This window comes from Chaetodon auriga, chromosome 12 (assembly GCF_051107435.1).
Source record: "Chaetodon auriga isolate fChaAug3 chromosome 12, fChaAug3.hap1, whole genome shotgun sequence".
NCBI lineage: Eukaryota > Metazoa > Chordata > Actinopteri > Chaetodontiformes > Chaetodontidae > Chaetodon > Chaetodon auriga.
In genome coordinates this window covers 5,388,054-5,402,316 of record NC_135085.1, presented here as the reverse complement: position 1 = coordinate 5,402,316, position 14,263 = coordinate 5,388,054, and the positions used below count along the sequence as shown (strand labels likewise).

The following is a 14,263-nucleotide window of genomic DNA, read 5'->3' as shown; positions in this document are numbered from 1 at the left end:
GCAAATAGGTAGTTGCTGCGCCTGTGAAGATGTTCCCCAGGTGCCTTTCTAAATAAAATGCTGCCTAGCTTGCGGTGAGCATCTCACTCCTGTATGGCAGCTAGTGATGAATGCTTCACGTGGCTCCGAGTTAACCAAGTTCATACTGAAACGCTCCCTGGAGCGTCGCCATCAATCAAAGCCTCTCCAAGGAGCTGTCAAGCGATTTTTGTCTGCCTTCTCCCGCTAACATGTGCGGTTCGGCTGCGCCACAACTGCAATATTCGGCCCACCTCATTTGCTCCCATTACAGAGGCGGCTCAGATTGTTTTTTCCCTCCCAACACCCCTGGGCAGTGTATTCAACATGCACTCCACTCTCCAGCCTCCCTTCAACCACTTACTTATTCATCACAGGATGCTGCTTAGCTGACAGACACCAGATTTTTGTAAAGAGAAGGAGACAGACAGACAGAAGAGTGCGACTCTGCTCAGTAATGGGGGACACTGTCAGTATGAATTCAGTTTTGCCGGGAGTCAAAGCAGCGGACAAATTTGGCTAAAGCACTGCGAGTGAATGAGAGGGTAAAAAAAGGGAGGGAAGCATTTTCACTTTCATTAGCCAGCCTGTCCCTTTGGGCTTAAACACATAGAGCTCAGTGCATGAACTGCCCCCCTTACACACCCATCCACACACGCACACACACTCATACACACCCTCACTGTTTCTCAGCCTCCTTTATCCTCATTCCCTGGCACTCTCTCTCTCTCTCCCCATTCACATCTCTTTCATCCCACTTCTCTCGTCTTCCTCTCATCCCCTCTTCTCTCTCTCATCTAGGTTTATCTTCCTCTGCCCACTCTCTCCATCCTCGCGCCTTCCCTCCACCCTCTCTCTCTCTCCTCCTGTCCTCAGTGCGCATCATCGCAGCGCACACCTCCTTCCCTCGCCTCCTTTCCCTGTAGTTATCAGCCAATCGCTGCCGAGAGAGGCGTGGTTTCACAGCCGGAGGATGGACAGAGCTTGTTGAGGGGAGAGAGAGAAGGAGAGAGAGAGAGAGAGAGGGAGAGAGAGGAGCACTGGTGAAAAGAGACGCCTTCCTGAGCTACTTGGAGAAACAACACCAGGCTTGACACTGAGTGATGACCGTGGCGCAGAGAGACTCAGCAGACCGGGAATAAAAACGCGGAATAAAACACACACACACACACGCACACGCACACACACATACATACACACACACACACACACACACAGAGGGGAGGAGGGTGCTCGGTTTGTGGATACCTGCGCGTCTCCGCTCCGGCCGCAGGTGCGCTACAGTCCCTCAGAAGGGAGAGTTTTTTGGTCCGGAGAGGGAGCCGAGAGAAGAAATTTTACCAGGATTATTTCTCCTTTTCTCGCCCGGTCTCATCTGTTTTTCAGTCACTCTGAAAGCAAACTTTCTCAGCTTTTGTAACGTCTGCAGCCACATTTCAACTCCAGGTACAACTCAAGATCTTCATTCGGATCTTTTTAAATTCGTGGACTGTTCACTTAGACTGTTTCGAAACGCGGATTACACTGGACAGCATCTCCAGTCAGAAAGGAGAATTCCTCTGAACTCCAAACTTGTGTCTTGAGACGAAGTCTTTTCGTCCCATCGTTGTTTTGTTAATGTGCTGATGAAGAGGACAATGCCTGGATTATTACAGCCGCGGCTCAACCTGCCCCACGGAAGAGGGGAAGAGTGAGGGAGGCAGAGAGAAGGAGGGTGAAGAAGAGGAGGAGAAGAAGAAGGAGGGAAGTCGGTGGCGTTTGGCTGCCGTCCACTAGTTCGTTAGCGCCTTTGCCGCTCGGGCTCTCCCACCTCTTTTTACTGGATACACGGACACGCATCAAGAGACGCACGGGGAGGACCTACGTTCACACCCTGGGTGAGTTTGCGTGTGTGTGTCCATGCTTTGGAAAAAAGACGGGAAACACAAGAGTATCGGTACTGTGCGTTTTCGTGCCAAGCGCGTTTTTACGCGCAGAGCACTCCCGGGTTGTTACGCGCAAGACAGTGATGCGGGGTCGGATGGTCAGTTGCAGTGTGACAGCGCTCAAATCATGACGCATGATCGATCAGTAGAGGGTGAGAGAGGGAGCTTAATTTAGGTGAAACAGACTGGAGGCTCGTTTGGCCGCTTCCTCATCTACGGCGGCAGCAGGAATGTGTTCCTCGGCGTCAATGTATGAGCAACAGAAATGAGTCTTGTGCAAAGGGGGTGCACGTGCAAATAAATATCAGAGGTCACACGTGGGTCTGGAGCTCTCAGCCACCCTTTCATACAGTTTGTGCGTGCATATTATTTGAGTAAATGTGTCTGATTTGAACCTTTTATTGCCTGTGTAGATGCTGTAGCGCAGCCCTGTTTGCCCATGCTGACCAAATGTGTGTTTGGGTGAGTGTGCGCGGATAAAATTGTTTTTCATTTGCATACTATAACTTTGCAACATGTTGCACGTGTGTGTGAGCGTGTGCGCGCGCCAATCTATTCCTGTCACATTTAACATGGAAACTGGAGTTGAGTCTGACTTGTCCTTCAACCTCTGCTTTGCCTCATCGCACCGTGTGTGTGTGTGTGTGTGTGTGTATGTATGTGTGTGCGCGCTCCTGCTGTCTCTCCTAACCAATGAATACCTTCCAGCTGCCTGCCTTTCTCGTGTCTGTGTCTCTTTCTCTGCCTGTGTGTGTATGTGTGTGTGTTAGAGAGGGAGAGAGATGTTGCTCCATCAGTCACCCTGAATGCCTGCTACACACCACGCAATTTCTCACAAATTCTCTGAACCATGTAAGCACAACATTTACCTGTCAGCTACTTTGTCGAGACTACTATATGTGGCCGTAAGAATTCCTCGGAGAAGAGAAGTTGCTGCCTCAGATTTATACTTAACACTCACCGCCGCTGCCAGAGACCCGGGGTGGGAAAGAGGTCTTGTCAAACAGATCATGGAGGAGGGAAAAGGAGGAAAAAAAAAAACAACTCAAAATCCAACTCAAATCACTACGTACACCCACATAGACCTGGAGGGAACAGTTGACAGCTCTTTCCATCCTCACGGAATAGGTTGAAACGAAAGTGAGACGCGCTGACAATGTGGACGTTTGTGGCATCCACTGTGGCGCTGTGAGTGCATAAAGAGAGGCTGCGTGCATGGCACACAGAGCTCTAATGACATGTTATTTAATGGCAGTGTGAGCTACATCCGTGCTGACATCATGACTGCAGTGATGGCGAAAGGGAGCGTTGAACGTTTGAGCCGCTGGTGAGTGTTTGGTGGCGATGAGTGCAGGAGTGTCCATTATAGAATGCGTTCAGGTGGGTGTTTAACACGCCAAACTGCAAAATACACAAACTGCATTAAAAGTACAGGCAGTTCTTGTTGATAATGTTCAATAAGCTTTTGTTTATGGCTAAAGCAAACTTTTCTATATCAAGCTTGCATGAGGCTAGGGATGGGCGAAATAGCTAAAACCAGCTAAAACCAAAGGGCGCTTCAGTGATTTAGTATTACACTTCCATGGCTGGGGGACTTGCAAGAGATGGGTTGAAAAAAAGAATGATTAAAATCAATGCAGAGGCCAAGATATCCTGACTTTTCTTCCCTTGTATATGCCAAACTCCGAAACAATTGGATTCTCCAATGGCCTCTTTTTGCTTGACCCTCTCTGCTAAATGTCGTCAGCGTCCCTGTTTGTAACACAGGCTTTGTGTTAAAAATGTCTATAAACCTAAAATGAGACAACCTGGAGATGTTCCTCCTGAGATTAATTTTTTCAGACTTCAGACAGCCGTGAAGACCTGCCTCTTTACCCTGAATAATTCACGCTACACTACAATTAAAGGATAAAGCTGGTGATGTTCTCTCATGAACAAAAACAAATAAACAAAACCAGCAGTGTAACGATCCTATTAACTATTGTGTGTGTATCCAAAGCCTGGTATATCTTCCTCTGTGCCCCAAAGCTCCATCGTTGTCTAAAAGCTATTAAAGATACATCAGTGAGCCACGCTGTTACACTGGGTGACATGTTCCTTCATCACCATGAACACACATACTGTAGGTTATTGTCACTCAGTCCCACATAGACCATCCTGCTGCCCCAAATACTGACTAGAGCCCCAAATGTGTATTAATCCAGAGCTGAAAACACTCCCCAGCAAATGCACCGTCTCCTCCTGTTGAAGTCCTGTTTGGTCAAAACTAGAGTGACCAGCAGTTTTAGAAAATTACTGATTAAAAATGAAACTATGTATTGCCCTTTGAATGCCACGTAATGAATTTGTCGGTTTTGTTCTTTGTACTGAATTTGCTGAGAATAATAAAGAGTAATTATTGCTTATATTGAAGTATATTTTAAAGTATCTTTTTTGAAAGGGGCTACAGTACAATATGTTACCAATGTACGTAATTCAACAGATCCTACAGACTGGAAAATGAGGGTAAAGGGAACAACCGTATACATGTCTGGACTGGAGAAAAATGAGCTATTGCAAGTGCAGAGCCATCAGCGCACATTACAATACTAGGGAAAAAAAAGTATCAATTAAAAGCATCCACTTAAACATTAACCTTTTTAAGTAACTTATTATTTCAAAATCCTATTTAAGACTACTTTCAGACAAGTTATCAAAGAAACAAGTTTCACATTGAAGACCCACTTTTTCATAATCCCCACCTCTTTCCACCTCTCTGCCTTCTCAGCACACATGTATCTCAGTGCACCTGCATTATACCTCGCTTGTTTATTCAATGATCACCCATCCTTACATAAGAGCACAAACACCATTAGACAACATTTATAGGATTTCTAATGTAGCTTTTGTTGCATTTGTTATTTTGGTTCAGAATCATAAAGCAATCAGTTTGATGGGTGGGTGGGATGAAACCTGTAATTCACCAGTCATCTTTATGGATTGTCTCTGTGTAATAGTGTCTGGGCAAAGCGATGAAATAAAAGCAAAATTAAACCACTTCTCATTTGCTGAGGACCCTGTGGAATGCATCTAATGGCCCCAGGTGGGCCCCAGTCTCTACTCTTGGAACTGTTAATAATAAAAGTACATTCCTCTGTATGGATTAGTTTATATGCTTACAGTATCCCACAGCTGAAATAGCCGGGCCTCAACAGACACATTTCATAGCTAACAACTCCAGATAAGAGCTCTTAAAGATGCCAGTTTGATTATCCTCAGTGATATGGTCTAATTCTGCTGCAGATATTTCTGGCTTTTCCCCTTAAAAACTGTTTTTCGCAGCAAGGTGGCATGTGTGTTTTGTTGATGCCTTTTCCTCCCCAAACAGGGCTTCAGGTTTAATGAACTTCACTTTAAACCCAAACTGAAAGGTGCAGAATGTCATCGAGTCTTCTTGGAAGCAGCTTTGCTTTATGAAATATTTTCCCAACCTGAAGATACAGTCAGATAGTGTACAATTGCAAAGTTCCCCTGAAAGCACATTCAGTGACAGAAAATTTAATATCCCTGCCTCGGTATTGTCCTTCTCTAAAAGAAAAATCTATTCGACCTCTCTTATTATCTCTTATTTCTCCCACTTATTTTTCCTCACAGTCTCTCTTACACTATCATCCAAGGTCACGTATTTTCAGGATGCTCTGTGTCCGACCTTTTGCTCCGCTTCATAAGCAATCAAAAAATTGGAGCTGGATCTGCTGTTGCTCTCATTGTGAGTCACTCTGCAGAAAGGTGCATCAGCTAAATGCGTGTATATAAATGTAAATGCATGTACTCGGCGTGTACGCTCTTCAGAGATTGACTAGTGCATACGATATGGCTGTGCCCTTCAAACTGCAAGGACGTGGGGAGATATTGAAAATGCAGCCTTTACAACGATTGATACATAATAGCTGGCTTTCAGACTCGCCACTGGTCTCGTTTCTCAGCATTGTGAGCTGTCCTTTTCACGATAAGTGGTATACAGGTTTTTAAGGTTCAAGTCGGGCTGTGGAACCGTCTCAATATAATTGAAGTTATTCACAAATGTACAAAGATTGCTCTTTCTATTGTATGCATAGGTGGCTGTACAATGACTGTCACCCAGCCGTGCCGAACAATGGGTTTGATTTTTCAGGGTGGGTGAGAGAATATCCATCTTACCAGTCACTGCTGAACCACTGTGCTTTGGATATTGTGCGATTCAGATTCACAATAGTTTAAAGTACTGCTGAAGCAATTTATTAATAATTTCACTGGCCTGTTGACAGAAAACTGACAGTTTGGATCATGAAAGAAATTATTCAGCCTTCTGGGAAAACATTACAAATATACACTCACAAATACATTCAGAACAGTACAAACTATCAATAGAATAAATAAAATAAAATAAAATAAAAACAAACTATACTGCCGGTGCAGACAGGTGATCATTAGAGGTGTTGGTAGGTGGATTTTTCTACCTTTGGTCAGAAGCAGGCTAGCTGTTTCCCCCTGTTTCCAGTGTTTGTGCTAAGCTAAGTAAACAGACACGACAGTCATATCGATCTCCTTATCTCACTCTTGTAAAATAAAAGTAATGAACATATTTTCCAACATGTCAAACTATAGAATGAGGATTAGCGACTTTTCTCTCCTTGTATCATTATGTGATTGAATCTCTTTAGCATTTGTATACAAATTAATACAAAAAATATTGTGATGAGGTCTTTGTCTGTGGGAATGTGTGATTGGCACTTTTGATCATTTCCAGACCTGAAAAGTAAAAGAAAAAAAAAAAAAAAATCATCAACAGATCATCTGAAAATGCTAATAAAGGTCATTTGCAGCCCCTGAATAAGCTTATGTACCTATATGGAGCCCTAAAGGGCACCTTATATGCCAGAAGGTAAGGGGCGGGGATTGATGCCAACTGTCATAAAAAGTTCCATTTTGACACAAAAGTTGTGTTATGAAACAGAAACATAATTTTGAAAAATGGCACGTTGAAATAAAAAAAATCTATAATGCAGTAAAAGTGAATGGCCACAAAACCAAAGTTTGTGTAATTTCTTTCATTCATACATTCAAATCTTGAAGTTTTAGCAACTGTCATAAAAATAATCACAATGCACAGCAAACATACACCTTAAACCTTAAAAACAAAGTGTCTCCCAGCCTTCAAAGCAGCTGTCCCCCAGTTGGAGGGTGAGTAGTAAAGAGTTACAGCTGCACAAGGCTAAAATCCATCTAAGCCTAAATTATACTGGCACAGTTTAATTCTTTTTCCCTCTCTAGACACTCGCCTTCCAGGTGTGAGCCACTCAGTTTAATCTTATGTACACCTATCTGAAACTAGCTGTACTGCACTTAATGACCCTGCAACTAATAGAACAGCCCCGCAACAAATTCTACCTTCATGGAGGTCACAATGTTCACTGTTAGCTGAAACTATTGTAGCATTGTAACATTTATTTCAAAGCTGCAAATGTTCGCCCTTTTGTGAACCATGTAGGAAGACTCACCTGCCAGCCTACAGGTATTGATTGGCCCGCATGATGTTTTTTTCTTTTATCTACGGAGTGTAAGTGTTGGTGAAAAATCCTTAAGCAGTTTTCTCGAGCTGTTCCTGTGCAATACGGTTCTGGAGTAATTGATTATTGATTGATGGAGGTGCAATATCATCGTATCTCTGTGCACTAATATGGTTTGTTGAAGACGTCGATGACAGAACTGATGCGAGCCCACTCTGCTGTGAGATGTAGACTGAGGCAGTAGGCTGTATCTTCTCTTTGCTGTGTCGTGACTGAACCTGCGTCAGGTTCTCACACACGCTGTACCCACACTGTCTAAGTGGGCTGACTGTCATGTTGAACAAAAGGCTGTCAGATTATAGGTCTCAGTCATGCCCACCAATATGCAAACAAATCTTAACTTTTCACGAAATAATGAACCTGTCTTCCCACAAAAGACCATGTTTTCCTCTAAATCTAATTAGGCTCATCGTATTGCAAAGACTTAAATGAACCATACTTACACAAGAACGATTGTAAATTAAAGTAAGGTGGCTGCACAGTGGCTAACGATTGTTTTACTTTTTCAACTAATCTTTCACATATTTTTTTTAATTAATCTGTTACATTTTGCCGGTGCTCTGAGACGACACCACCTTGGCATTTGTGTTTATGTGGCTCAGATTCATGCAGCCTAACTGGTTTTATTGTGACGGACTGTGCCTAATCTCAGGCAACATCATCAGATCAAACTCGTATGAAGTTTAGCTCTGTGGAATAGAGGCAAACCTCTCAAGATCCTCAGAAGCCACAGATGGTGGCTGAGAACTGACGCTTATTAACGCACACGACAGCCCCATGTGTGCAGGGGCCCCGGTTGTCAGTTGCCAATTTGTGCTGATTTGAATTAGTGTCTGACTGACAGTTGGAAGAGACACTGATGTAGTTCATTATATGACAAAGGGGGGGAAAACACTACAATTACACATTAAATATTGGCTCTAGATAAGTGCACCCTATTTCATTTTCCCCAAGTTGTCTGGTTACGCAATTCAGACATCATCTAACCGGTTTATTGCATTCAGATATCTGATTTTACACAGGCTACAGTATAATCTGATGTAATTGATATTTATTTTTATTGTATTATCATTATTGATTATTCTTTTCCAGAGTGCTGTGCCTGTGTCTGCTCTGTCATTCAGCTGCAGTGCCAGTTGTAACAACTGTTCACATCAGCATGTGTAAAAGCCAACTGGGCTTTGCTGAAAACAGCTGACCGGTCAATATAGTGAGAGCAGCAGCTTTCTGTACCCACTGAACTTTAATTTACAGAGGGCATTAACGTGTGTGTTGATATAATAGCTGTGTGCTCTTTGGACTGACTGGAGAAAAGGTCTTCAACACACCGAGCCATGCACCTGGGATGATGTTATTACTTTGATAATGAAGGACATCATCTTATCTAATACACGTCAGGCTACAGCATCATCTGACCTGATTCATGCTTACTGTCTTAGCCTGGAACACAGTTGATTCACCAGCTCTTTATTCACAATTAAAAATTATGTTTTCACCTCTTAGATATATTTGCCATAAATGTGTTTGTTTTGAGGTTTTGGGAGGGGAGGTTTTCAATGTCAAGAATAGGGTCCAACAGAAATATAAAAAAGGCTGGGGGTGGTTTCACTTTTTCAAATAAGATTCAGCCCCTGTCCCCACCCTAATAACTTTTGTACGATCCCTAACAGCCTTCAGTCTCCTGGTTTCAGTCTTTTCACTAGATGCTGGAACTTGAGAGCAGAGATTTGCTCCCATTCAGCCACAAGAGCATTAGTTAGTTCCAACAACAACAACAACAACATGTATTGGCGACATGGCTTGGCTCACAGACGGTGTTAAAGGCTCTGTCGGGTGTTTGGACTGTTGGTCAAAGAAACCAGCAAGATCACCAATCAGTCTGTGGGAAGCTGTGGTGAGTGTTTCTTTCACTATTTTCATACATCTTTTGGAGGTTGTTGGCATAAAACCATCTGAATGAATGGCCAGAATGCTAGTGGTAAGAGACAAGATATATATTTTTTTGTAATTAGGTGAAGCAGTTCTAAAAATGAAATTAACTAAACTAAATAAATAAATAAATAGAAGTTCCCAGAGCTCGAGGTGGCATCATCAAATAGTTTGATTTTGCTGGAAATCCGTATAAATGTATTATAAATGTGAATGTGCTTTTTAGTTGTGGTGACCTATAAATTAGTGCCTCCAGCAGCTCATATACTGAGCTCTGTGATCGAAAAGATTGAGATTTTTCTTCCTCTCCCTTGTTTTTGTGCCAGTCATTAGAAACAGCACCTCGGGAGCAAAAGAAAAAAAACCAAAAGATGAAACAATAGCCCTAACCGCCGACACCGCCGCCGCCGCTGCCGCTGCTGCCGCTGCTGCCGCTGCCCCCATTTGCAGCGCTGATGCACCTCTTGTGGCCAGCCTTGGAGATGTGCCTGGGTTCAGTGGCTTGTTTAAGGCAAAACAGGGGAGCGTTGGAGTGCAGGGAGGGAGGGACATGAAAGGCAGTTAAACTCTCTCTCTGCCCCTTCTCCCCTTCTCTTTGTACATCAAAGTGTTTGTCTCTTCTTAAGGAGAAACCACTGCAACTGTAGTAGGAGGGGATGAGGAGTGAGCTCCATTGTTTCTCACACAGTATGTACATTAATCCTGAGCTGGGCTCCAACATGGACTGCCGCAGTCCAAAGCCTTGCTGACATTTAAGTGTACACAGCGGGTGGACGAGAATGATGGGGCATTTGCATGTGTGTTGTGGAAGTGGGTGGTGTGTGTTTAATACCCTTTTTACCACGACAGAGAAAAAAAACCCAGTGCTTTCTTTTTTATTTAATCCACTGAGGATTTTTTTTTTAAGCCGCTTCCAAATATTCTTATGGACTAAGCCGTTGAGTTGTGTAGATAAATGTCTGTCTCATTAATGAGTTTTTCTTTGCAAAATCAGTTGAGGGATTGGTCATTTTTTTTCCCATAAGGCCTGGGGAAATTGTTTTGTAGACACTTGTTTCAAGAAGGTCAAGCACAAAATGACTACTTTGTCTTCATAGATCTGTCACTGTAATTTTTTCTCATCTTTTCCAGCTGTTTTGGAGCCCACATATCTGGGTAAATTTCAGATGTAATTTAATACACCACAGCCATAGGTTGGGAGATGTAATGCACACCATGAGATGACAGAAACTTGTCAGCCGTGAGAGACTGTTAAATTCTGTGCTTACCAAGATAGCTATAGTATCTCTTTTGCATTAGTATTAGAGTCTTTTGCTTCAACTTGCACAACTGAATTTCCAGAAAATTAACCACATCACAGTAGATATAGATACTGTGATTATAAATTACTCACTGGAAGATCTAAGAATTTGTTGACATCATTCACCTCTAATGAGCCATGCATATGCGTCTCCAGGCCTCTAGGTCTAAAGGCCTGAGTATGCTTCAAACAAAGTGTTTGCCAGATCATGTGTTAACATCAGAAACCCCTTTTTGACAGCAAAGTTATGCAAACTTCTTGAACACACAATCCAATGATCACACCCGCTGATGCAGTGATTGGTGTGCTGAAGTGTCTAAGCTCTCTTTTTACTCTATCACTATTTGTGGGTACAACCAAGTGCCTTCGAAGAGTGGCAGTCAGAAAGTGCACTGTTACCCCCCTTTGTACAGTTCATGGTGTTGAGCCTCACAGACATGCAAAAGATTGAAATACTACGAGACAGGTGGGGCAGTGGGGTGCAACCAAACAGCGGCTGGGGAATAGAGGGATAAAGGTATTAACAGCTTTGCGTTTAGACGTGGTCATAGTTTGTTTGAAGCATCCCGAGACCTTTAGACAGATCACAACTCTGACTGCATCTGTCTTGCTTTTCCCATGCTCGATGCTAAGCTCCGTAGGCTCCAAACAGTGGTGGTGATGCACCTGAAGCTGTTTAGCTGCCAAAAAATGAAGATCAACTTGAGCTAAAACTGGACTAAAAGCTGCTCTCAGGGGTGAGTTAAATGCTACCACAGTACTTTACACCTTCTGTTCCTTTTGTACTTTCCAGTCCACCCCAGTTCTTTGCTGCCTGTATGCTTGTTTTTTTTTTTTTTTTTTTTTTTTTTTAATCAGATCTATCCACCTAAGATGAAATGGGGTATCTGTCAGATGCATTTTTTAAACATCCAACCACAGTGCTTCTAATATATGAATCAGATCATGTAGTGTAAGTTTACTCATACTTATAGCTGCAGTATGCTTGAAATCAAGTGGTTGACCAACCTGCCATCTGACCACATCTCAAGGTAAAGGTGTTTGGAGGTGTAAGGACTCAAAGGCAGCTCCAAAAGGCACACACTTTTCTCCCCCCAAAGACATTCATTGTGTTGCACTTGTTTGTTCATGCAAAATGTTTGAGAAGTAGCAGCTTAAAGAGAGCTTGTGAGGGAAGTTCAGATTGTTTTCAGAGAGTTACATAAATTGTCAGATGCAGCATATCCAATTCCAAAGTTGGAAAGGTGTGGGAGGAGGGGGTTCAGATGTTGTTTGACATGCAGACAAGCATTTCATCAGCATACTGATACCTTTCCTTACTGCTTCTGGGTGTCCTAACTAGCAGAACAGAACAGAGACAGTTTTTTTCTCGTCTATTCTTTTGATGAAACTATCTGTAGGTGGCGCTCTTTTGCACCAGCCAATTCCTCTAATCATCCCCCGTGAATAAACTGCTGTTGATGCTAAGCAGAAAGCACATCACATTCTCTGGGCAGGACGGTTTTTGCAGGAAAGATACGCAGTAATATCCAGCCATGTTTACTAAAGCAAAAGCCCTCAAGGATTCCATTACTGTTTTGCTGTGTCTGTCAGTGATAGAAAATCCCAAAATGGACCAGCATTTGCATAAAAATGTAGTGCATTGTTGCTTTAAAATCATGTATAAGTGATGTTGAGTCTAAAACTTGTCATCCAGGTCCCTGTCAGATGCTGGAAGAAGGAACATTAAGGAACACCAGACTCTCTGAGCGCTAGGGCAGTACATTATTCATGACTTATCCTGCACTGGAACATCTGATGACTGCATGCAATTCTCTTTCTCTCACCTTCTCCTCATCCACCTCCTATTCTGCCTCTCCTCCACTTCCAGATAATGATTAGGGAAGACATTTAGTGGCAAGAAATACAATGATTATAAGTTGCAGCATTGATCTGCGTATTGAGCTATATCATCCTGATTCATTGCTTCTGACATCCAAACTCCCGCCATTGATTTTTACTGTTGCTGTTGAAGGAGATTTAGCCACCATCACCACCACCCATTCTTTCTCTCACACACACATACACACAACCTGCCTTAAGCCAAGCAGGTTGTGCTGCAGCAATGTACCAATTGTACTTTCCTGACCCACTTTATTGGCATTCATGTGTTCGGTGCTTGCGCAAGCATCCAGTTGGTCCTCTTTGGTACAGGAGAGAGTTCTGATAGGTGGAGAAAGGAGTGTAGAGAGATGTGTGTGAGGGGGTACGGTCACACACATTACTTTATATTCACGCTGTTTTACACCATGCATAGAAGGCTGAGAATTGGCCAACCATGCGCAGGAAAAAATCAAGTCAAACAGCGCTGCCTCACCTTGTCTCTCACATCAGTGAGATACTTGTTGGCCCCTGGAATACATTTTACAGCCAAACATCGGCCTTATTCCCTTCAGATTGAGTGGGCTGCTTCAAAGTGGAATGAAGTGGAACGACCGGGTGTGCTTATTAAAAACATATCAGGCAGCCGCGTCAGCCCAGCAGTCTTTGCAGAGAACATCTGCAAAGATGTGATAATAGCCACTGCGTCTCACGGGAAGAGCGGGTCATCGTGGTTCCATATATGAGTAGGTGGAGAGGAGAGATGTGGAACCTGAGGAGAAAAATATTTATCACTGGTTTTATGTAATGGACAGATGCCAACAGGAGGCAGAAGAAAGCCGAAAGATAAAAAAGCAGCTGAACAGCCTGTTTGTCTGAGGAGTAGGTGGAGGCCAAAATCAGAGCTAGATGAAAAGCGAATACTGGACTTGAATTAAGCAGGTGATCGATCTGAATGCTCATGTTACTTTGTGCCTGCCGGAGGACTAAATAGGTCTTCTTTTGCTAACACGTTAGCCGTCACAACTCATAGAGAGCAGAAGTCCTGGAGTCGCATCTGGAGTAGCTGCTGTTCAACTTGCTCAAACTCAACGGGTCTGCCACTGAGTGTTTCACTTTGTCTGTCTGAAAAGCCAAACAGGTTCCTGAATGTTTACTCGAAGGGGCCATCACAGCACTACTCAAAATGAATGCTAATTGTACTCCATGTTTGCTGGATGTGGAAATAGAAGATGGTTTGCTAACATGTTAGGGATATTTGTCAGGGCTGTGTGTGTCTGTCAGGTTATTGTGGAGTTCTTCTGCCCCTAGTGGCCCAAAAAAGATCAATGAAGGCAACTTCAGTCTTTTAAAAGAGTTAATTGGACAGAAAAAATACAATGTGACATCTGGCCATTGTCAGAGAGTCCAAATGCCTTTAATTTGTGGCATTGTACGCAGCCACACTTTTTTACATACCACAGTAGCACTGCTTTACAATAACATTTTAATGTATCCACAACATTAGAATATTCAATTTCGTTTTAAAGCCTTAATTTGGCTTTGGTTTGGATCACCATGATTTTATTAACATGCGCAGCCGAGCCATTTAAATGCACAAAGAGTGTGTGCATAACACAGCAGAGATTTAGTGTTCGTTATAG

General features: G+C 43.0%; 1 protein-coding gene across 4 annotated transcripts in view; it reads left to right on the top strand.

Moving 5' to 3' along the window:
* Window positions 1-14,263, top strand: part of brinp2 (bone morphogenetic protein/retinoic acid inducible neural-specific 2) — a 252,538-nt gene that overhangs the window by 18,010 nt on the left and 220,265 nt on the right. Inside the window, exon 1 of one of the 4 annotated variants that reach the window (XM_076744802.1) lies at window positions 1,013-1,895. The exons of 1 other annotated variant lie outside the window; for it this stretch is intronic. The gene's annotated coding sequence lies outside the window, so the exon portion shown is untranslated. Of the gene's footprint in view, window positions 1-1,012; window positions 1,896-14,263 lie in introns of those variants that run through there. 2 more of the 4 variants (XM_076744803.1, XM_076744805.1) reach the window with 2 other exon arrangements.